The sequence below is a fragment of the Bos javanicus genome, chromosome 7 (assembly GCF_032452875.1).
Source record: "Bos javanicus breed banteng chromosome 7, ARS-OSU_banteng_1.0, whole genome shotgun sequence".
Taxonomy (NCBI): Eukaryota; Metazoa; Chordata; class Mammalia; order Artiodactyla; family Bovidae; genus Bos; species Bos javanicus.
Window position 1 is genome coordinate 36,863,481 of NC_083874.1, and position 23,700 is coordinate 36,887,180.

Below are 23,700 nucleotides of genomic sequence, written 5' to 3' on the forward strand. Positions count from 1 at the left end.
AATTTTAGAGTCAGCAAGACAAATAAACACGCAAAACGATGTGCTCTCACGTTGTAAGACACTGCCAGTTAAGTATGTCTACATGTATCATGGGTGGACTTAACAGATTCAACAGACAAAATACAGGGAGCCCAGTCAAACTTACTTTCAGATAAGCAATGAATACTTTTTTTTGTATAAATTTGTCTCATGTAATATCTGGGCATAATTATATTTAAAAAGTATTCATTATTTACCTTGAATTCAAACTTAACTGGTGCCCTGTATTTATGTGATAACCATACTTCAGAGTTTCTTCCTGCAGCTACAATTGTCCAATTCCTGTGGCCATAGGATTTTATTCCAAGACCCTCTAGCATTGGAACATTATTTAACCATGATGGAGAATTCTAGAGAGTCCCAGAGCTGCTCCTTCCTGCCATTACCCCATTCAGGACTATGTCAGACATTTGCATCCATCTCATAAAGACTGTGCCTCAATCACAGACCCATGAGGAAACAAGCAGATGTTTGGATCCTCTCATATCAGAAAGAGAGAGAGAGAACCAGAGTAAAGAAGAATGAACATCTCCACTGTCTAAAAAAATGTGTCATCAGAAAACCAGCTAAACCAGCAGGGTTGCTTTGTGACCTCACTTCCTTGGGCCACAATTCTCTCCAATATAAAAAGAAGCCATTAGACTGGAATTCTTCAGGCTACATGTAACACAAAATATACTACTATTGCATTTTGTTTAATGCAAACGCTAGACTTTTATTATTCAACCCACAATTGAAGTTTCTTTTATATGTACATATTTTTCATAACTTTGTCAAATTGTTGGTTTATCTTTGAAGCTTTTAGAGTAGCCCAAGTGGGCAGGTTTCCATAGACAGATCATGTTGCCCCTCAATTAATTATTCATCAATTCGACCATGTGAGCTGGGGCGCAAGCAATGTATCCATTTATTTTGAGACTTTAACTACCAGTTTGGATTAGCCATGTTGCTCATCAACTGAGTTCAACCGGTTGACAAAGAGAGTAAACAGAAACCGGTCACAGGATGTAGATTTGACTCCAATGTTAACCCATGAAAAGCAGTGATTAAGAGAGGGGAGAATGTGGAGTAAAAGGGAAGCAGAAATGGTAAAGGAAAACGGGAAGAAATGGCTGAGATAGGCTGGACAGGGAGAAAGCCAACTGTTCTCCAGACTCCTAATCCAGGTCGTTTCCTATTAGGCAATTATTTTAATAACCCAGATAAAACAGAATCATAGTACATTTATCATTCTGCAACTTCTTTTTCACGCCACTATACTTCCTGAAGATTTTTTTCATGTTAGCACTTACAGAGCTACTTCACTGTGTTCACTACTGCATCCAGTGTCAATTTTAAAATATACCACAGTTTATTTAGACCCCTACTAAGCCGCTTACCTTTACTGCTATTATAAACAATGCCGCCGAAAATATCCTTGTTCGTTCTTTCTCATGCGTATTCAAGAGGCTTTCTTCAGTGTAACTTCTGAAAAGTAGAATTTCCAGGTCAAGGAAAAGGAACAACTTTAATTTAAATAGACACTGCCAATTTGGAAAATGTCTGGAGGATAATAATTTGTCTTCTGGGAGGGGACTGGGACTGGTGCCACAGCCAAAAGGAATTTTCACCTTATCTGGAATGCTTTAATTATTTTTTAAACAAAGGGAATGAGTTCACTTATTAATTATACAATGAAAAAATAAATTTTAAAAAGAGATTTTAGATAAGAACACATCCACATCTTAAATAACCTTGAGAATCAGAGAGATTCAATCAACCTGCTCATCCTGTCAGGGTCCCATGAGGGGCAGTGCGTGTGGGGTGGGAGGGGAATAGCTGCCCTATTGAAAGGAGGCCAAGCTTGCTAGATACCCTTACACACACAAACACAGAAATAAACACGCAGTCAAAACGGAACCCTTGATCAGGCCAAACACTTGGCTGCTGCACCTAAATCTGGTACAAGTTGCACTCCTTGGGGTTGGGGGTTTCTGAGAGAGCCAACAATGAGTATTTCCCCACTCATGCTCTGAATATGAATAATTTAAACACAGAATTAATGGAGAAGCCAAAATGTCTTAATTGAGTAGATTTTTTGTAGGTTTGAGGATGCAGATTCTACATGCGGGCAGGGGGTCCTACTGAGAGTGATCCTCAGAACCAGGCAGACTTACTCACCAGTAGGGGTGTGTCTGGAGCTTGCAGCGGGCCTGTCCCATGTCACTGTGCCAGTCAATGAGGGTCCCAGCAGCACTCAGAGGACACATTCAAATCTGGATAATTCCAAGAGAATCCATCAGAAGGGTGAGCAGGGAAAGTATTCTGAGCTGAGGAAGAGCACTGTCCGAAGTTGGTGCCCCAGGAAAAGGGCTCTGAAAGAGATTTAGCAAACAGGAAGTTTAGTGGGGCTTACACTCAAGAGCTATGCCTGTTGCGGAGGGGAAGAAGTGGAGCTGGGCCAGAGAGGTGCTGAATCCCTAAGAAGTGTCATCTAAAGCCTCATCTGACCCAGAGACTAGGATGAGCCTTCCCAGATGTCCTGCTTGATTGACGCAAGGAAGCTGGGCTTTTACCCTCATCACACACGATGCAGGCTGCCTGTGGGAGTGGAGTGTGACCTGCAGACAGCATGACCTGTGGCTCTCTTTATTGTTGTTCTTGTTTAGTCATGTCTGGTTCTTTTGAGACTCTGTGGACTGTAGCCTGCCAGGCTCCTCTGTCCATGGGGTTTCCCAGGCAAGAATACTGGAGTGGGTTGCTGTTTCCTTCTCCAGGGGATCTTCCTGACTCAGGGATCGAACCTACATCTTTTGCGTTGGCAGGTGAATTCTTTACCACTGAGCCACCAGAGAAGCCCTTCTGTTGCTCTCTTTAGGGGAAAGTAATTCCCAGAGAGGCTTCATCTCAGAGGCACAAGTCACTCCCATTCTCAGAAGCCGGGAGAATGAGCTCCTCTTAAAGGGGATCCTGCAGAGTCCCCATCGTACTCACTAGGGTTCAGTCCTGAGCCACCTGGATCCACTGTCTTCAATAGTAAAATCTGGGCACAGCTTCTCCAGGATTCTGGCTGGCCTGTTTTTCTGGGTCAAGTTACCAGAGGAAAGTTAGTGACATGAATTCCAGCTCCTGTTGCTGCAGCTGCTCTCCAGGTAACAGATACACACCATCCCGCCACTCTGCTCCTCGTTTTAGATTCCTCTCCCCCTCGGCTAGCCCCTCTGTTGGTCTAATCTGGTGGGGTCATCCTGGCCCTCAGCAGCAAGATGATCTGAGCCCCTGGTCACTATGCCCTTCTCAGACTACAGATACTCCTTCATCCACTTATTCTTAAAGTGGGCAAGGGGGTTCCAAGAGACACCCCAGTATGTTACAGCAGCCCTACCTCCTGATCATTAGGGTCAAGTACTCCTACTGGGATGGAAACTAGTTCCCTTGCTTGATAGACTTTGGCACAAAGGTCAGTCAGTATGATAGAACTTAAGAGCTTAATGGGACACCCAACTGGATTTCCTGACAGAAATGTTCTCCCTCTGGAAATCAAACCCCCAAAGCCTAGAAATGCAGTAACCCAAGTGCAGGAAGCACAAATTCCCTAAGAGGGTTACTGAGAGTGATATAAGCAGAGCCACACCCACTTCTACGCCTAGGTTCCAGATTCACGGTTGCTACTGTGGACACTGAGCTCTATAATAGTTGTTGATGTAGGGTATATACTGTGTCCTAGGGGATGATGCCAATCCTCACAGTTTAACATCTCTAAGCTGGATCTGCGTTAAGAAGCTATTTACACAGACAACAATTTCTGGATGATGCAGCATGTAATGAGGTCAGCAGATTCCAAGGTCATGTGCCCACAGCCACACCTCCTGGTCTATAACCAGGCTCTTCAGTTCACAGAAGCCCTGTGGCAGGGGATCCAGCACTCTCTAAGTCCTCTGTCACGCAGATGCTTTCAGGCAATTTCGTATCTGCTGTGCATGCTGATTCAGTCAAGACCGACAGCTGCTCCTTCCAAGATCGGAGGGGTCTGATGTATTGACTTGCCACCAAGTGGCTGGTGGGCCTCTACAGGGGATGGTGTCAAATCAGCAGCTCAGTTCTCATCTCTGCTCCTAGAAAACTGGGCTTTCAGCAGTGGCAAACCAGCCTTGATGAGAGGAAGCCCATGCTGTTGAGTCAATGCACAGCTTTCATTCCTAATACCGTGGCATGAAGCGCATTTTGCCAGTACTGAGTATCCATCCAAGGATTGAATTCAACTGGTTAAGTCACTTCTTCAACTTGGTTGTTTAGTGCCACTTCCATGGTTAATACATGCTTTCTGTTGAGCATTAATATCTGATACGAAGTCTGTCACACACTATGCTCCAGCCCATGGATGCTTCACAGGCTTCTTCCCCAGATCTCATGGTCCTTAATTCTCCAATCTTCCTCTTTCCAGGCCTTGATCAATCAGATACTTGTTGTTACTTTGGGCTATTTCTCTTTCCATGCGTGAGTGAGTGCAGGCTCAGTTGTGTCCCACTCTTTGCAACCCATGGACTGTAGCCCACCAGGCTCCTCTGTCCATGGGATTTCCCAGGCAAAAGTACTGGAGTGGGTTGCCATTTCCTACTCTAGGGGATCTTCCCAACCCAGGGATTGAACCCGCATCTCCTGTGTCTCCTGCATTGGCAGGCGAATTCTTTACCGCTGAGCCAGCTGGGAAGCCCTCTCCTTCTATACATAGTGGCAGATCAGATATATCTCTCAAATCTCTGTTGGGAGAATTTCCCTTCACTCTTTCTTTCAGGGCCATCCCTGAATGGAACTGTAAGAGAGCAGCCCACTTTCAGTTTATATTCACATAAAAAGCCAATCCATCTATGAACCAGTGTGACCTTTTACCTTCAACATCAGATGGTCACAGGCATCTCGTTGGAAGAGGTCACAGAGAGAGTCTGACCTCCAGTTGACCAGAGAGCTGGACTTAGGCAATGGGAAGCTCCCCACCTCCTGCCCCTCCTTGGAATGTACATGCTGCCCATCATTTCCACAGTTGGAGCCATTTTCACAGGCACAGCCTTGAGAGATCAATGTGTTGTTGAGATCCTCTGGATAGTATACGTGGCTGAACTCAGTTAAGGCCTCCATAAAAACTTTAGGATTCTGCCTGGAGATCTACTGGTCTTGACAAGCCTTCTACGTAAATTCCCTTGCTTGTGAAAACTGCCACCTTCCAATCTGGAGTGGTATGCCTCTTTCTTCTCTTTCCTTGCCCTGCCTGTTAGGGTGCTAGTTTGCTCATCAATAGCCCTTCTCATGCCCTGTAGCCATAGATGTGAACTGAGGCCTCAGTGGAAGGATGGGAGGGGAAATACACCAGGCGACCTGCTCATGTGGTTTCTGTGCCCCTGTCCCTGCTTGTGCCCTCTCCCTGATGTAGCCCTTCCACTTGGCCATAAATTACAGTTGGGAGTGTAAGATCACACAATGCAGTGGGTCTGACAGAGGTGTAAGGACCTCATGGATGTAGACCAGCCTCCTGGAGCTTAGAGCAGGGTGGACAAGGTTAGAGAGTGGATTTACAGGCAAACAGAAGGCATCGGGCATCCCCAAACCATGCCCACCCCAGGGGCAGAGCCTTGTGGGACCAGCAGAACTTGTTCTCAGTGGGTAACTCATTGCAAGTTATTCTTCCCAAACTGACCAATCAGCAAAGCATCTGATTTGCTGGAGTAGACTCCCTGGAGTAGACTGAGTAGAGTCAGACAGAGGTCAGAAATCTGCTTAGAGGAAACCTATCCCAGTGGAAACCCAGAGTAGGACTAGAATGTCTGTTGTGATAGGTCTGGATTTCAAGCCCAGAAGAACTAAGTGCAGGCTACAAGGAAGAGGTCAAATTAACAACTAGAATGTTCCATCTCCACCGTTAGCCAATAACACTTTCTTTCAGTGAAGTTGAAAACATGCTAGAAGCCTGTGCCATCCAGAAAGACTGCCGCTAGCCACATGTGGTTACTGATCCCTGACATGTGGCTAGTGTGATAGAGGAACTAAATGGTTTGATTTTATCATAACTAATCTAAATGTAAATGGCCACACATGGCTAGGAGCCATAAGAAAACACAGAGGCAGCCTTGACGCTAGCAATAAAGACCTTTAGCAGCTCAATCAGACAGGGTCCTATGGAACTAATGAAGCCACTGGACGCTTTACCTAAATCCCTTGAACTTGATGTAGCAGAGCTTTTTTGGCCTGGGGTATGGAATAAGCTTTGAAGTCTTTCAGGCCTCAGCCACACTAACCAGCTGTGTGATTACAGGCAGGCTGCTTTATCCTTGACTCAATTTCCTCCCCTATGAAAAGAGAATCATAAGGCTGTTGTGAGTAGGAAATGAGAGGACATCTGAAAGGTACCTGGTTCTCAGGGGTCATTTCACTAATATGTCTTCTGATAGCAGCCACCAGCCTCAACTCTCTCCTATGCCTCCTGTTTCTCTTTAGCAAGACCCCAGCACATCAGCTCTGTTCTTCGGCCAGAGCCTGCCATCCCACTGTGGAAGGGTGAAATATGCAAGGTTCTGCACTGCGGACACTCGCATTTACTGATCTCAGAGAATCAGGTCGTGGGTGACCCAAGAGTATAAGATGGAGGGCAATGCAGTTACTTTGGCAGGGGTGGGGGTGGGGTTATTCTATTATCTCACAAACATGGCATTTCCTTCCAACACCATCCCAATGACTTGAACAACAAAATTGCCTAATAGAAATCAGCAGCCTCACTGCATCAGTGGAAGTGAGATTCTCACCTATTTTTGCTGCCAGCTCTTCAGAGTAAAAGTCTAAGAGGAGAGGATGAAATTTGAAGTTGAGGGCCCTTATCTGGGAATTACGTAATTCCCGCAGGGCCAGCAGCCAGAAGCCAATTTTGGCAACTGACCAGGGCTTACTAGAAGCCTGTCCCGCCCGCCTCTGTTTGTGTGGCTGTTTGGCGCATTGCTTTTGTTTTGGTTTGGGATGTTGTGAGTGACATTTGGAGCCTGAGTGTTCTCAGGTCTGCCTTTTCGCCTGTTGTTGTGGGAGGAGAGAGAAGCTCTTCCTTTGTTTGTGGAGCTCAGCTGATGCTCTTGTTTTCTCTGTGGCAGGAGGGGCCTCGAAGTTCAGGAGTTCAAATTTTAATCCAGCTCTGCTCTGGGTCCTGCTGATGAATTTACGTTTTAATTTTTCATCCGCGGCTCGGCACCAGACATCACATAAATAAATGAATGCATAAATAAAATTCATGAAGTCGGGCTGGGGATTTGAAGCTGAGAGGTCTTGCTGCGTTTCAGGGACGAGTTTGAACATCAGAGCCTCCTCGTCCTGTTATTAATAACTATGCAGAACCCTGTAACGAAGGGACAAAGTAGGTCAGTCCCAGCTGCAGCAAAACAGAACAGCGGAGGAATTATCAAAGAAATTAAAAAGCCTGCATGGCCACCGCAAAGCACACTTTTATAGGCTTTCTTCTGGTGATAATCCTGTGAGTCAAACTCATGGCAGTGGATTGACTTTTCACCCTTTTCAAAACAGCAGCAATTCACCAGCATTCAAGGTTTGTGTGGAAAAGGGCGGCGAGCATGTGAAAATTAAAAGCATAGAAACCTAGAGAAGCTTCCACCCCAGTCTAATGTTATTCTTACATCACTTTTTGCTCTTTCTCGGGGTTCTGTCTTCCTGTATAAAATAATAAAATAATTTCAGTTTTCTCTCAACTCCAAAAAGTCATTTTGTACTCGTCTAGGGGAAAAAAAAACACACCCATATTTGGATAGAATTAGCCAACGTTTCTTCAGATTACCCGCATTTAAGTAGTTCTGGCAGTTTGCAAATCTTTGGAAAGATAAAGAAAAAGGGTTTGGTAATCTGTCATCTTAAAATAAGCTAAAGTCAAATCCCTGGAGATAAAGAAAAAGTGGGATTAATTAAAGTCCCAGTGTCTTAAAAGACAAACGGAATGAGTGAAGACCTAGAGCAAGCAAAAGGAAAGAAGAAATTACATCCTAAGCAGATTATGGGTTTTCCGCTTCAGAGGTTTTCCTCCAAGAAAAGTCCCACATTAGAAAACATATTCTCACAGAAGTTGTCTTAGCTGACCGATGCAGAGGATCCGAGTCCATCTTCTGGGCTGAGAGGAAGCAAGCACTGTCCTCTCTGGTTCTAAAAATGCAGGTGAAGCAAGGGGCCATGTACCCGACTTGCTGCACCTGGACAGTACTTGCAAATTCCCTTCTCACTCATCTCCTTTTCCACCTCCATTCAGAGGGCCACCTGGGGAGGAAACCCACCTCTAAATAGATACCCAGAAAAAGCAAATAACAGTGCTTCTACAAAAACATCTCTGCTAAGGACATGGGAACCAGTGCCCTGTTGTATATTTGCCCAACAGGCAGGATGGTCTGAGTTTCTTTTGCCCAAAGAGAAGGTGCCTGCACTGTTCCCTTCCTCTACCTCCCCATCCCCACCCAGGTATCTGATAGCTCTATGCAATCAAGCAGCTTATGCAGCACATAACACTAGCGTCATTATTTATAACACCTCTGCAAGATTCTTCTGCCTCCCAATGTCACTTCAGAGGGGAAAAAAAATCCTTAAAGAGGAAAGGAGAGAACTAGGGCAGGTGGTTAGGAGCCATGCCTGCTGAGCAGCAAAATAGCCCTTCTCACCTGTGTTGCTGTCCTTGGGGACTAACATACATACATATATAGATATATACATATATATGTGTATATATATAGAGGGAGAGACACACACACACATGCAGCCCCTCCCCTGAATTAACCATCATAAGTGAGGGGCATGTCCTTTGAGAGCATTGGCTCCGCCCCTGGGCAGCTTCCTGTCTCTAGAGGCCAGCCCGGATAGTACAATCCTGGGCCAAGTCAGAAGCAGATCCTGTTTCAGCTTCTTCCAGATGCACAGTCTTGAGCAAATTACATAACCTCTTTGAGCCTTCTTTCTTCATGTGTGGATAATAATACCTAGTTCACAGAGTTGATGTGATGTGCATTAGAGTGAAAAAAATAGCAGAGTTGGTAAAAATGACCATACCCCCCCATTCCCAGCAGTCCCACTCAGGAGAGTGAAGACAAGTCTCCCTATCTCCACCCTGAAGCATTTGGGAGTCTTCAGGCCCTGGGTTCATGTCACTTTCTGAAAGTGAAAGTCACTCAGTCACGTCCGACTCTGCGACCTCATGGACTACACAGTCCATGGAATTCTCCAGGCCAGAATACTGGAGAGGGTAGCCGCTCCTTTCTCCAGGAGATCTTCCCAACCCAGGGATCAAACCCAGGTCTCCTGTACAGCAGGCAGATTCTTTACCAGCTGAGCCACCAGGGAAGCCTGAGGGTTCATGAGGCCCTGAGTTCAGTCACTTTCTCCTTTGGTGGATACAACAGCACATGAACACGCTGAATTCATCTCCTGCCACCCCTGTAACAGCTAACTCGTCCATGCTAAGCGGTGAATAGAGAATAATCAAAGAAAGAGAATAAAAGAAGAAAACATGCAAGATGTGTTTCAGGATGGGTGTCTCTCCTTTATCTTGAGTTGGAGACTGGAAGATACCTGGGTGGTAGTCAGAGACTAGGTGGTCCTGGAGAGTCGCCAATGACCCACCCATTCAGTGCCTGGTAGATATTTAAAGCAAGCAAAATTTTTTACATTTTTGAAAAGGGTGTTGACTTTTGAATCAAATTCAGTGTAGTTCAACAACATTCTCTCCCTTGACCTGTGTTGTCCTTGGGGGGAGGTGAAGGTTGCCTTTAGAGCCTTTAGCTGGAGATTCACAGAAGTGGGGGATTTTGTTTCCTTAACTCCAGGCATTATAGGTGTTTGCACGCAGGCATGGATGAGCCAAGGCAGCTGCACTGGACTCGCTTAACCTGCATATTCCCCCAATGAATGCTTGACTCTAGCCAACTAGCATCACATAAAATGAAGCCAAACAGTTTTTTGATGACAGGTTGGGGAAAAAAAAAGAGGAGTGGTATTGGTTTTAAAATATGTTTCCTTCACTATTAAGAATTCTTCCCTTTGCTTTTATCTCAGGTGAAATGACTGTCCTCTCATTATAAAACTGCAGGAGAGTGGGAAGCAAAAGGAAATAAACTTCTGGTAAAATAAGTATTGCAGTGGCTTCCCCCACCACACCCACCCCCCCGCCATAGCTGTGATAGAAGAAATGAAATACCTTTTACAATTTCCTCAAATTATAACTCTGAGGAGGTTCACTTGACCCATTGAAAACGGTACCCCACTCTGCACACCCCGCATTCCAGCTCTGAAGGGACTAATCAGCTGATAGCATTCCAGTCATCACACTGGGAATGGTGTGACTTTGTAGGGAGCCCAGTGGCATGATTTTACCCTGTGCTGTCTGGCCTTTCTTTAGTGTGTACTGAATGAGAGAACAGTTGACAGAGGAGTTTCCCTCCTCGGTGTGACCTCTGGGGGCTTCTTGACTTCCTAACAAGGCTTGCAGAGAGGTCACACCACAAGATTGAAGAAGCTGGGTACCACAGTCTCTGGCAGTTCTCCCCATTTGCAGAAGGAACACACATCCTTACCATTCTGCATGTTTGCCACTGAGTTCTCTGCACCCTCTCCAGGCAGATCCGGCTATTGTCAGTGAACACTGATGAGAATACCAAAGCCCAAACCTGAATTTCTGCTAAACAAGAATCCATCTTTGCAGGGTTGGGAGGCCCCAGTCTCGGGAGCCAGATGAGCCTGCCTGATTTAGAGGCACTACCAACCTGATCCTTTAAATTGTTTCCTAGCAGAATGTAACCAGCTCTTTTGAAAGTCAGTCTGACTATAATTTGCTACTAATTGTAGTTTAAAATGAGCTGCTCTGAGCCCAGCTGATAGCCAAGCATAAATTCAAGTGGCTGCTCTCAGGATGTCCTTGGATTAAGGGGAGCTTGAGTATTCTCACAACTTGAGCTTCTGGAAACTGGATCGTTTCCATGTCTACCATATATATCACTCTACTCATCAAATTAAGGTAACCCCTAGACAACGGGAAAGCTAAGAATTATTTGGACAGTGTTTAAATTTCATCAAAGAACACCATCACAGTGGTGAACTGTACATATGCTTCTATTATACACGACTTCTGCTGGCTGCCCATCTTCTAAGTTTTTTTATTGTTCCTTGAACCACTTACTCCTTAGGGCGATATTTGCAAAGTGTGGTCTATGGAGCACCCTGGCTTCTTGCAAAAATGCAGCTCCCTAAGCCCTCTGGAACTATCCTATGGAATCAGAACTTGGGTGTGTGGTGGGGGACAAGTCCCAGGAATCCTCATTTAAAATAAGATCCCTGAAGGGGGTGATGCACACTCAAGTTTGAGAACCACTGTCTTATAGACAGATCAGGCTGGTTCATCATTGGGAGTTTTTAAGTCAAAAAACTGAGTGCTGATGGGAGTAAAATTGAAACCTAGAGGACAGTGTGGCATAGAGGTGCTAGGATGAGCCCCTATAATTCCCTCCAACCCCATTATCACTCCAACTCTTGTCACACCTCGACCTTGGGCACTGAAGTCCCAGGCTCAGCCGGCTGAGTCAAGATCACAGACCACCTGTCAGGGTTCTCCAACATTTAGTTTTGATCTCCTCCTCTCTCTCAAGCACACACCACTCCAGTCAGGCTGGTGGCCTCTCTTGTCCTCACAGCAGCCGTCTTCATGCCAGTCCCCAGGTCTTTGCTCATCGGGTCTCCCTTGCCACACATAAGGTCTCACTCTGCCCTGTGATAATCCCAGCCCCACATAGCCCTCCTCACTCCATAGGAACCTTTTCTGTCCATTTCAGAACACTTTCATCTCTCCATCCTCTGAAACTTTACTTCCCTTAAAACCAGTCTGGGTTTTTTTTTAATCTTTTCAATTATCACTTAATTATGACATTTGTATAAGAATTCATCTTGCCAGCTAGATTTTGAAATTCTCTAGGCAAGGAAACTATTATTCTTTTCACTATTTCCCTCGGTTTTTAGCACTGAGCACAAAGTGAGCATAAGTGCAAATCTAATAAACTCTTGTGAAAGTACTGATTGATGGAATAACACCTCCCTGGCTGCCTAGAGGATTATGTGATAATTTTAGCCACCACGACCCCCCTATAATGTCTGGCCCCAGTCATCACCAGCTGAATCAGTGGCGCTGCAGGGGACACTAAAGCGCAAGAAACACGCACGAAGAGGAGACCACTCAACCGAGCACTGTTTACTAGGCACCAACTCTATGCCAGCCATTGGGTTGGGTACTGAGAACGCAGTGATCAGTAAAACGTTCTCTTTATGGAGTTCTGGCCCTCAGGGTGGAGATAATTATTCAGGTGATCATAAAAGTCAATATAAGATGACAACATGATACATATTAGAAGACAAGGATATATGTGGGTTCTGAAAGCAAGATGCAAGAGGACCTGAACTTCCCCGTGGGATCAGAAGCCAGGGCATCATACTGGAATGAGAACTCTGAGCCTCCAGGTTAAAACTGTGCAAATCTCCCCACATTCTCCACCTCCCCTAGAAATTCAAGTAACACGACCTTCCCTTTGGGGGCATCCAAACAAACACATGCCTGCGTCCCTGTGGTTGAATTGTGACTGTCCAGTGAGTCATCTGCCAGTATTTGGCTACATTCCTGGAATTCTCCTTGGACTTTCTGGCAGGAAAATGGGTACAATAGAGTCCTACTAAAAGCACACTGTGAAGATTAAGGAATAACTGTAATGCATTTGAGCTCCTGGAAACATAAAGCAATCATGGCCCCAAGCTAGCAGAGATTTATGCCCAAATTTCTTCACTAATCAACCTCAGAAAAATGTGAAGGAATGAGGCACAAGGGCTCTGTGTGTCTGCATATGTGTGTGTGTGCACACATGCGTTTGCACATGTGTGCGTGTGTGTACATCTAATAAATAAAACTCAGCTGCACCTTTCAGCTGCTCTCTTGTGACCTTCTGTGGTTACAACAAAGGGACATTTCGAGGGTTCCACGAAAGAATTCTCTCAGGGAAATCTGGCCTCCTAATAGATGGCAGAGAGTATTGTTTAATCCTGAATAGCTTTGTCAGCAATAGGCAAATTCAACAAGACAGTTACCCTGAAAACTCAGTGTGTAGAAAAAGCAATAACATATGGAGACAGAAAAGTGTTTTTATTATCTTTCTCCGGAGCTTGCATAACATGTGCTACATGTCGCTCTCTCGAGAGCATGTGGGAAGATAGAAGGGTTGGGGGGGCCCCAGGGAGTCAAGCAGGCCACTTAATATAGCCCTATTCAGTCAGGTGGCTGTGTTATGCAAACTCACACATTGAAAACATTCTTTTCAACCTTTAAAACATGACATTCAAAATACCATTGTAATAAGACCTGGAAGATTTAAATAGATAATGCCTCTGATTTAATTTAACAAAAAACAAAACACTTTCAAAAACTAAATCTATACTAGGAACACCTTTGATTAAATCTGACTTGCTTTTCATAGCCATTTGACTATTAATCAAACTGTAAAAGATAACTATTTTTACAACTATATGCTTTCCTTGTCCATCTGGATGTCTTTCTTTCTAATACTCAAATATTTCACATTTACAAGACAATTTAATAAGAAGAAGATGTGCTTACATTTTGCTTTCTATGTGTCCAGCAACTTCCAGAATCTTTGGGTATCTTGACTCATTTACTACTTGCAACAGCTCTCTAAGGAAGATGTGAACTTTACTTTCATTCATAGATGAAGAAATTGAGGCACAGAGAGGTTAAGCAGCTTACCCTCCATCACAGAGCTGACAAATAATAAAGTCAGCATTTGAACCCAGGCATGTGGATGCCAGCATCCATGTTCTTACCCTCTCTGCCACATTCTCTTTCTAAGGCTTATTAGGAAGAGAGATGGCTGGCAGTAACTGCAATTGTCTTGGAACAGGTTGGAAAAATAGAGTATTTCTTGAGGCCTTCCATAGGTTAATTTTTAAAACTCTTGTTTAGCTAGATGGTTAATGATAAGGTGGCCACAAGTTATCAGCAAACTAAATATCATAAATGAACTATGGATGGCTCATTCGTACCACTTAAGTCAGAATATGCAATGAAAGCAAGGAGGAGGAAATGTTTGAGAAAACTGTCTTCAGAGAAAAAAAGCAATAAGTTAAAATTGACTCCCGGAGGTAAAAAGACTCTACTCTTTGCAATTTACCCAAGTGCTTGGAGGTGACTTACAATTCCCAGCCTCCGCTCAGATCCGAGTTTAAAAGTGCTTCTTTTAGCAGCTCTTGCAGGATAAATTATGACTTCAAAGTAGAAATGTCTCCATTCACAAAATGGGTCGCTGACAAGAGCTCTAGGGTATGAAGAAGCTATAACAAGCAAAGAAATATGGCAACAAGAAAAATGAATTTTTAGCCCAGATTCTGCTTCCACTTATCTCTTTCACACTTTATTACAGTGAGCCTCATTCTCCCTCCCATCACAGTGGGAGGAGCACAGGAAAGGGAGTAGACTCAATTAAAGCCCAAGGGTCTGGTCCACACAGAATGATGCTGGGAACAGTAGAGGCATCATGTATGTCTCCCAAGGCCTGGGTGGCTTTTGCAGAGAGAGCTGCTGGCCTGAGGCTGCATCATCGTGGTTGACGGAGACTTGAAGACCAAGCCTGGGGCTGGGAGCCTGGGCCAAGTACAACACAGAAAAACCCTAAGGAAGCTTCCCATGAAGTCTGTCTGAGACAAGAGATTCCAGGTCAGTTGAGGATCCGTACTGGCCTGCAGTTCTCGCTGTGTAACGCTGGCCACCTCCACATCAGGACGGACAGGAACAGCCAGCGTCGACATTTTTCAATTGCACACACGGAAATAGCTTTAGAAGTGCCAGTGTCTACAGTGTGGGTCTCTGGGCTTTATCTCTTTCCAGCCTGGCACTGCAGCTCTTTCTGAGCATTGGAGCATAGCTAGAATTCACACCAGTTGGCTGAGGTGCTGACAGCTCATCTAGATCTTACCATTGTCCTCCTTTACCCTCCCAGGGCAAGAACTTTCTCTTATCCCAATGCCCAAGAAAGAAAATTTGTTGAAACAGAGCTCCATTTCATGGACGTCTTGGTTCAGAGAGAATTTGTGAGAATTCCCAAGAAACCATGTCCTGCCTGTTGATGTCACTCTGTGAAAATCTTAACCACCTGCAGACCGGGCTTTGTGCCAAGCACTTTAGTTCATCCTCACCTCTAACCTGGGAAAGAGATATTTTTGTTCCTGTTTCAAAGATGAGGAAACAAGGCACAAAAGGGTCATGGTGTACCCTGCCCTAAAAGGTGCAAGGGGCAGGGGTCAAATCGAGAATTTGCTCTGAAGTGGTACATTTCTTCCAAGACATGCCGAATGCACTCTCCCACCCTGCTCTGCTTCCCCCTTGCCACACCCCTGCTTTTCTCCAGCCAAGGTACCTGCCTCAATGTCACTGGGTAAGGCAGTGGAAAGAAAACATGATCTGATCAGTGAGTCAGTTCTGCAAGGCAACTGGTGTGATGGGAAAAACCTTCTCTTACAACTAAGAAGAGGACTTCCTTGGTGGGACAGTGGCCAATGCAGGAGACACAGGTTCGATCCCTGGTCTGGGAAGATTCCACGTGCTGCAGAGCAACTCAGACTGTGCCACAACTACTGAGCCTGCACTCTAGGGCCCACAAGCTGCAATGACTGAAGCCCACGTGCTCTAGAGCCACACACCACAACTACCGAACCCACGTGCTCTAGAGCCACACACCACAACTACTGAACCCACGTGCTCTAGAGCCACACACCACAACTACTGAACCCACGTGCTCTAGAGCCACACACCACAACTACTGAACCCACGTGCTCTAGAGCCACACACCACATCTACTGAATCCACGTGCTCTAGAGCCACACACCACAACTACTGAACCCACGTGCTCTAGAGCCACACACCACATCTACTGAATCCACGTGCTCTAGAGCCACACACCACAACTACTGAACCCACGTGCTCTAGAGCCACACACCACAACTACAAAACCCACATGCTGCACTTACTGAAGCCCTCTCACCCAGAGCCCGTGCTCTGCAACAAGAGAAGCCACCGCAGTGAGAAGCCTACGCACCACAACAAAGTGTAGCCCCTACTAACTGCAACTAGAGAAAGCCCGTGCACAGCGATGAAGACCCAGTGCAACCAGAAACAAATAAATAAAATGTTTAGAAAAAGAACTAAGAAGATACTTCTCCAAAGAAGACATCCAGATGGTCAAAAAGCACATGAAAACATGGTCAACATCACTAATTATTAGAGAAAAGTGAAAGGGTTAGTTACTTAGTCATGTCCGACTTTTGTGACCCCATGGACTGTAGCCTGCCAGGTTCCTCTGTCCATGGGATTCTCCAGGCAAGAATATTGGAATGGGTAGCCATTTCCTTCTCCAGGGGATCTTCCCAACCCAGGGATCAAACCTGGGTGTCCTGCATTGCAGGCAGATTCTTTATTATCTGAGCCAAGAGGGAAGCCCACACACTTATTAGAGAAATGCAAATCAAAATTACAATGAGGTATCACCTCATACCAGTTAGAATGGCCATCATCCAAAGTCTACAAACAATAAATGCTGGAGAGGATGTGGAGAAAAGTGAAGCCTCTTGCACTGCTGGTGGAAATGTAAATTGATAGAGCCACTATGAAGACCAGTATGGAGGTTCCACAAAGAACTAAAAATACAACTACCATAGGATCCAGCAGTCCTACTCCTAGGAATATACTCCCACTTCTGGATAAAACCATAATTTTAAAAGATATTTAATACATACACCCCAATATTCATTGCAGCACTATTTACAATAGCCAGGACATGGAAGCAACCTAAATGTCCATGAACAGAGGAACTGATAAAGATTTGGTACCTACATACAATGGAATATTACTCAGTCACAAAAAAGAAAGAATACCATGTGCAACAACATGGATGGACGTAGAGATTATCATACTAAACGAAGTAAGCCAGGCAAAGACAAATATCATGTAATATCACTCATATGTGGAATCTAATTTTGAAGAAATGATACAAATAAACTTATTTACAAAAAGAAATAGACACAGATTTCAAAAACAAACATGGTTACCAAAGGGGAAACATGGCAGGGAGGTATAAATTAGGAGTTTGTGATTAACACACACACTACTATATGTAAGACACATAACCAACAAGGACCTACTGAATAGCGTGAGGAACTCTGCTCAATATTCTGTAATGACCTATATGAGTAAAGAATCTAAAAAAGAACGGATATATGTATAACTGAATCACTTTGCTGTACACCTGAAACTAATACATTATAAATCAACTATTCTCCAATACGAAGTTTTAAAAAGGAAAGCAAATCAATAAAATGAGATTTGGGGGAAAAAAAAAGAAAAGGGAGGGAAGAGTCTGTTAGCATGATTTAATATTTCCCTTCCCATCATCCTACCTCCTCCCTCCACTTTCGTGGTAAACTAAGAAACAATACAAAGTCAACACTTCAACTCTTCCTGCAATCTCGATTTAGCCAGAAAAACATTGAAAACAGATCCAGCTCTCTGGGAACAGAATATTGACGAGAAAGAGTGGAAAGAGTTAGCTGGGAGCCCAGTGAGGGGGAAAACTGGATGCATCAGGAGAAACAGAAATGAAAACAAGAGTGAGTTCTTTTATCTCTACTAATACACAGTGTCAAGATACAGATGGAGAAAAACATATAGGGAAAGATAAACAAGAAAAGTAAAGAAAGAGGAACATTTTTGTAACTGTGTCTCTTCCGTGTCTTCAGCCACTGGCAGTCAGAGCTGATGATCTGGTCTTGGTTGTATGACACTGGCCAAGACCCTGCCTGTTTCTGGCTTTCATTTCCCAGTTCTGGTCAAGCTACAATCCAAACAAACATTCCATCAGTTCTTCAATCCACTGGCACCTACCCATCCTAAACTGCTCCTACACGTTATGTCCATGACATAGAAAGAAGCAAAAGGGAAGGACGAAAACCGCTATACTTCAGTTCAGTTCAGTCGCTCAGTCGTGTCCGACTCTTTGCGACCCCATGAACCGCAGCACAGCAGGCCTCCCTGTCCGTCACCAACTCCCGGAATATTCGTCACCTTCTTTCTTGTTCGAAGAAAGACTTTTAATACTCAGGAAATAATTTAACAGTCACCTTTACATATTAACACACACACAAATGCTTTCCCTGTGCTTTTTGAAAAATTTTGCTTGTACTGACATTCAAAAAATAAATGAGTAGGTGATATACGGTAAAATTACTACTGCTGGGTTCAATTCTGCCATCATTAACTATAGTCAGGCAGGATACAGACAGAGCTGACTAGGCATGTGGACTTGTCAAAAATAATGCAAATTTCACTTTCAGGAAGAGCACAAATCATTTCCTGCAAAGAAAACCATGACTGGGGCACTTATCTTACCTTTTTCTCTCTTTCTAGAAATTAGGAAACAATCTAGGCACAATTTTCAAGTCTGAGGACACATCTTCAGAGTACATCCTCACTTAGCCATGAGACCATCACCCACAGTTTCTGTTAAATACACACACTGTAAAGGAGACAGGCATAACCATGGCACTTTGTATCAAAGTGAGTCTCTCTACAGTTAATTGGAACTTTGAAAATTCTCTGAACTCTGTGATTAATTTTTGATGAGAGCAGAAAACTCAAAAAACGATAGATAATGTCCATACACTCTACCTTCACCTACAAGATGCGACGTGGAGAAACACAAGGAGTCGCTAATAACCTCCTGTGACATGTTCTTTATTTAATGCACTCAGCTACTTAATTAGTATGCCAATATCAATCTTTAAAAGAGCTGTGTGCAAAGTCAGCAGGGGGTCTGAGTCCTGATGTTATTTTTCCCACAGCTGAATAAATGATTTTCCCTACCACCACCACACTCGTAGGCTTGTCCTCATTAGTATGTATGAAATGAGTGGAATACGCATCGGGAGATTTATACTATAGCATACCCAACTTAATTAATAAGAAAGGGAGCCAACTTTGAGAGGAGGAAGTACAGGTTCACAGGTTCCTATACTTTGGTGTGATTAATAATATAAATCCATCATAAGGAGACTCGAAATGTGCCTTGTGCATTTTCTCTATTTATTAACCAAACTTCAGTAACTTACAGATGTTCAGGTGCTATGATTCTCAGGTAGAGTTTGCAATTTAGTCATAATATATCCTTAGCATCCCTACCCCACATCCAACTCACTCATTCAGGGAATAGTAAGTGAGTGGCCACCTTGGCCACTGTGCTGTGTACCGGAGACAGAGAAATGAACAGGAAGAACCAGATTTTTAGGTAACTTTCAGGTAAGTAGAAGAGTGCATGCATGCTCAGCTGCATCTGACTCTCTGTGACCCCATGGACTGCAGCCAGCCAGGCTCCTCTGTCCATGGAGACAAGGATATAAAAAAATGTGATCCAGGGAGGGGGGCTGTCTGAAGGGAGATGTATGTATAAATTGCTAAAAAAAAAAAAAAAGCCTCAGACAATGGCACTAGGGAAAATGGAGCATAGAGGGAAGGCAGCTGGAGAAAGTTTCACAAAGGAGTAACGATTTGAAGGACACGTGTCCATCTCGGCCCTTGATGCCATGGAGGCAGGATTAAGTCTTGTCCGCCAGTGTATGCCCTGCACCTAGCACAGAGCATGTGCACAATAAGATGTTCTAAATGAGCCAACTGTAAGTTAGAGTAAGTCTACCAGGCATAGAAGGATGTGACAGCATCTCAGAGCAGGTACACAGGCAAGGGTCAAACAGTTCTTGTATGGTCTGAGAATCACAAATAACTTGTTACAATGGAGAATGTGGTTTGAGTGAGGAAGCGATGAACAGTGGGACTGGGAAGGGATGATAAAAATCCTCGCTTATAAAACTGGGTAAAATAAATGGCCACCTTCCAAGAATTTTTACTCCACTAAAACCCAGAGGCAAATCAGAGCTCATGTCAACCTTATACATAAATAAAACCAAATACCAGCAGCGCCTCGATAGCCATCCTGTGTTGTTCCTTGACCTGTTCACACGGCCAGAAGAAAACAGAGTCAGGAATCTCAACAACAAAAGCATATTTCTTTCAGTTTGGAATAATGAAAAAGTTCTGGAGATGGATAGTGTCGCTGGTTGCACAACAATGTGGATGCACTTAGTGTCACTGAATTGTACACTGAAAATGATTTAAATGGTGAATTTTATGCTATGTATATTTTACCACAAGAAAAAAATATTTTTTGAGTACCAACCATGCACAATACACACAGATTTTATCTAGAATTTTGGTAATGGTTTGACACCAAGCTCACTGCAGTTAGTTCATTATTTTTTATTGAGACACACAATCCTAAAGGAAATTAACCCTAAATATTCATTGGAAGGACTGAAGCTAAAGCTGAAGCTCCAATATTTTGACTACCTGATGTGAAGAACTGACTTATTGGAAAAGACCCTGATGCTGGGAAAGATTGAGGGCAGGAGGAGAAGGGGACGACAGAGGATGAGATGGCTGGATAGCATCACTGACTCAGTGGACATGAGTTTGAGCAAAATCTGGGAGATAGTGAAGGACAGGGAAGCCTGGTGTGCTGTAGTCCATGGGATCGCAAAGAGTCAGACACAACTGAGCGACTGAACAACAACAACATACACACAAGCCTGAAGTATACAGTTCAATGCATTTTTTATATGTGAACACACCAGTATCCAGATCAAGTTCCCACAGCAAGGTGTAGACCACTGCCAGCACTCCAGAAGGCTCTCCCCTCTCCCCAGGCACTCTCCACAAAGCTAACTGCAATCCTGATTTCCAGTTGAAAAACCTTTTTTCTTCCTTTGAATACACTTGTTCATCCCTCACTTTTTCCTGATTTTACTCTGTAGATTTTTGTGCCAATTGTTGACACTGACACTGTTGAGTTTTCTATTACAGTATAATGAGGCATCACAAACTTATTGACTTAAAACAACACAAATGTATTCTCTCTCAAAGCCCAGGGGTCGAAAGTCCAGGCTTGCGTTAGATGGGCCCTTTGGGCTTCCCTGGTAGCTCAGCTGGTAAAGAATCCACCTGCAATGCAGAAGACCCCGATTCAATTCCTGGGTCGGGAAGATCCGCTGGAGAAGGGATAGGCTACCCACTCCAGTATTCTTGGGCTTCCCTTGTGGTTCAGACGGTAAAGAATCCACCCGCAATGTGGGAGACCTGGGTTTGATCCCTGGGTCGGGAAGATTCCCTGCAGATGGGAAAGGCTACCCACTCCAGTATTCTGGCCTGGATTGTATAATCCATGTGGTTGAAAAGAGTAGGACATGACTGAGTGACTTTCACTTTCACTTTGCTCGGGACATTGCCAGGTGTAGTCAAGATGTAGACCAGGGCTGCTGTCTACGTGGAGGTGCGGTGGCTGCTTGGTGGCTGCTTGGTGGCTGACTTCATTTCTTACAGCTGAATTCCTGAGGCTCCTGGTTTCTTACAAAGTGTCAGCCAGGGATGGCTCTTAGTTCTTAGCTCCTAGAGATCACCCTCAGGCCCTAGCCATAGGGCTTTCTCCCTTCCTTCTTCAAGGCCAGGAGAATAAAGCTGCTGCTGCTCCTTCTCATCTCTTGTAAGGGCTCACTGGATTAGCTTACTCTCAGTCAAGAGCATTTCCCTTTTTGATTCAGCTGATATGGAGCATTAACCATGTGCGCAAAATCTCTTTTGCCATAAAACATAACATAGTGATGGGAGTAGTATCCCATGCCACTCACAGCCCCATCCACACTTGGGGAAGGGACTGTCTATGGCATACACACCAAGGGTAGGAGACTTGGGGCTGTCTGAGAATTCTGCCTGCCACAGCTGCTTTTCAAGTCATCTCACCTAACGGATAAGGCAATGAAATAATTATTTTTCTATGTAAGACAGGACAGAAAACACAAAGGAAAGGAAAATGAAAAGTGTAATGCCATTTGCTATTATAACCAGATATAATCACGCTTAGCACTTTAGTAAATCTGCTTCCGGGATTTTCCTAAGCATTATCAATATACATATATGGGTACTTATAGAAGGGAGATCTCACTGTGTAGACTGTTAGCTATTTAAATTGAGTTTTCAGGCTGGTTCTTCACTGTGCTCGTGGAGGCCTATTTTCATCTTCTGGATTTTAACATACATTGCTGAGCAGCCCTACATTTATCTATGCAATATACTTGTATATATACATATATACATATAATTCTAAATGCTGCCAAGCCAGAATGTGCAACAAATCAGCAAAGTATCTAAAAATGTCCTTCTTTCCAGGGGGCAAACATAGAGCAAATGGTCCAGGAAGCATCTTCTTCAGCTTACGGGTTTGCCCAACAGAGTTTTATTGATTGGTACAGGGGTCCCAACCTTTTTGGCACCAGGGACAAGTTTCACGGGAGATAACGTTTCCCCAGCTTGGGGGGTGGGGTAGTGGGTGGGGACAGTTCCAGCAGTCATGTGAGCCATGGGGAGTGACAGGTGAAGCTTCACTCACTGGCCTACACTCACCTCCTGCTGTGGCGCCCAGTTCCTAACAGGCTGTAGACCAGTACTCATGTAAGGTCCCTGGGATGGCAGGAAGTGCAATGAATGAGCAGGTCAATGAGGTATGATAGAACTCATTTCTTACTAATTATTTTTCTATTTTTCAACCTGTAGTGGTAACTGGGCTTTCATATAATAGGACCACTTAAGGCCATCGGCACATAGCTTGGCTGAGGTGACTCATCTTGGCCACAAAATAGGAGCGAAGGTGATGTGTGTCGTGCCAGGGCATGACAAGAACAGCTCCGTGACTGGTGACGCTGGCTTCACCAGCTCTGTGACTATGTGAGCCACTTCAAGATGACAGCTGTGTCAGCAGGGCCCCAGGACGGCTAGCAGAGCACGCCCTCCCCTGTAAGCTCACACTGCACAGGGAACTGAATGTTGGGGACTTCCCTGGTGGTCCAGTGGTTAGGATTCCGCACTCCCAACGCAAGGGACTGGGGTTCGATCCCTGGTCAGGGAACTAGATCCCACATGCCACAGTAAAGAGTTTAAGTGTCACAACTACAGATCGTGAGTGTCACAAATAAGACCGAGTATAGCCAAATAAATAAATGAATTTTTAAAAACAGAATTTAAATGCTGTATGAAGCCACTAAGGGTTGTTTCTTACTGCAGCATAATCTAGCCTTACCTGAATAATAAAAAAGGTAAAATGTGAGAAGAACTTTTTTATTTTTATACATTGGAGCAGACTCAAGCTCATGCCTATTAAAATACCTCTCTCACTAACTTGCATTCTGATGTGTTTTTGTTCCAACGGAAGGGAGTAGGTAAAGGAAACATGACAGGTGCACACAGGAGCCTGTCCTCAGGGTGAATGTCTTCCTTCACGTGTGACTTGGTAGAAAAAAAAGCTGAGAACAGCAGATTATCACACTGGGGCTGGCAGGAGGAAGGGCTGAAGTGCCTGTTCCCCTCAGTGAGTGTGTACCCACTGCTAATTTGTCAGCTTAGTTAGGATCTGAAAATGAATGTATCTCAACACATATCCAAGCTGTGAAAGTCTAATTCCACCAGCA

At 44.3% G+C, this 23,700-nt stretch overlaps 1 long non-coding RNA gene across 1 annotated transcript in view; it reads right to left on the bottom strand.

The window, feature by feature from the left end:
• The window catches only part of LOC133251998 (uncharacterized), a 30,065-nt gene extending 26,855 nt beyond the window's left edge, over nt 1–3,210 (bottom strand). Inside the window, exons 1-3 of the long non-coding RNA XR_009737790.1 lie at nt 3,013–3,210; nt 2,200–2,393; nt 1,419–1,506 (exon numbers count right to left, since the gene is read on the bottom strand). This is a non-coding gene — a long non-coding RNA (uncharacterized LOC133251998). The remainder of the gene's footprint in view (nt 1–1,418; nt 1,507–2,199; nt 2,394–3,012) is intronic.
• Nucleotides 3,211–23,700: the final 20,490 nt, after the last annotated feature.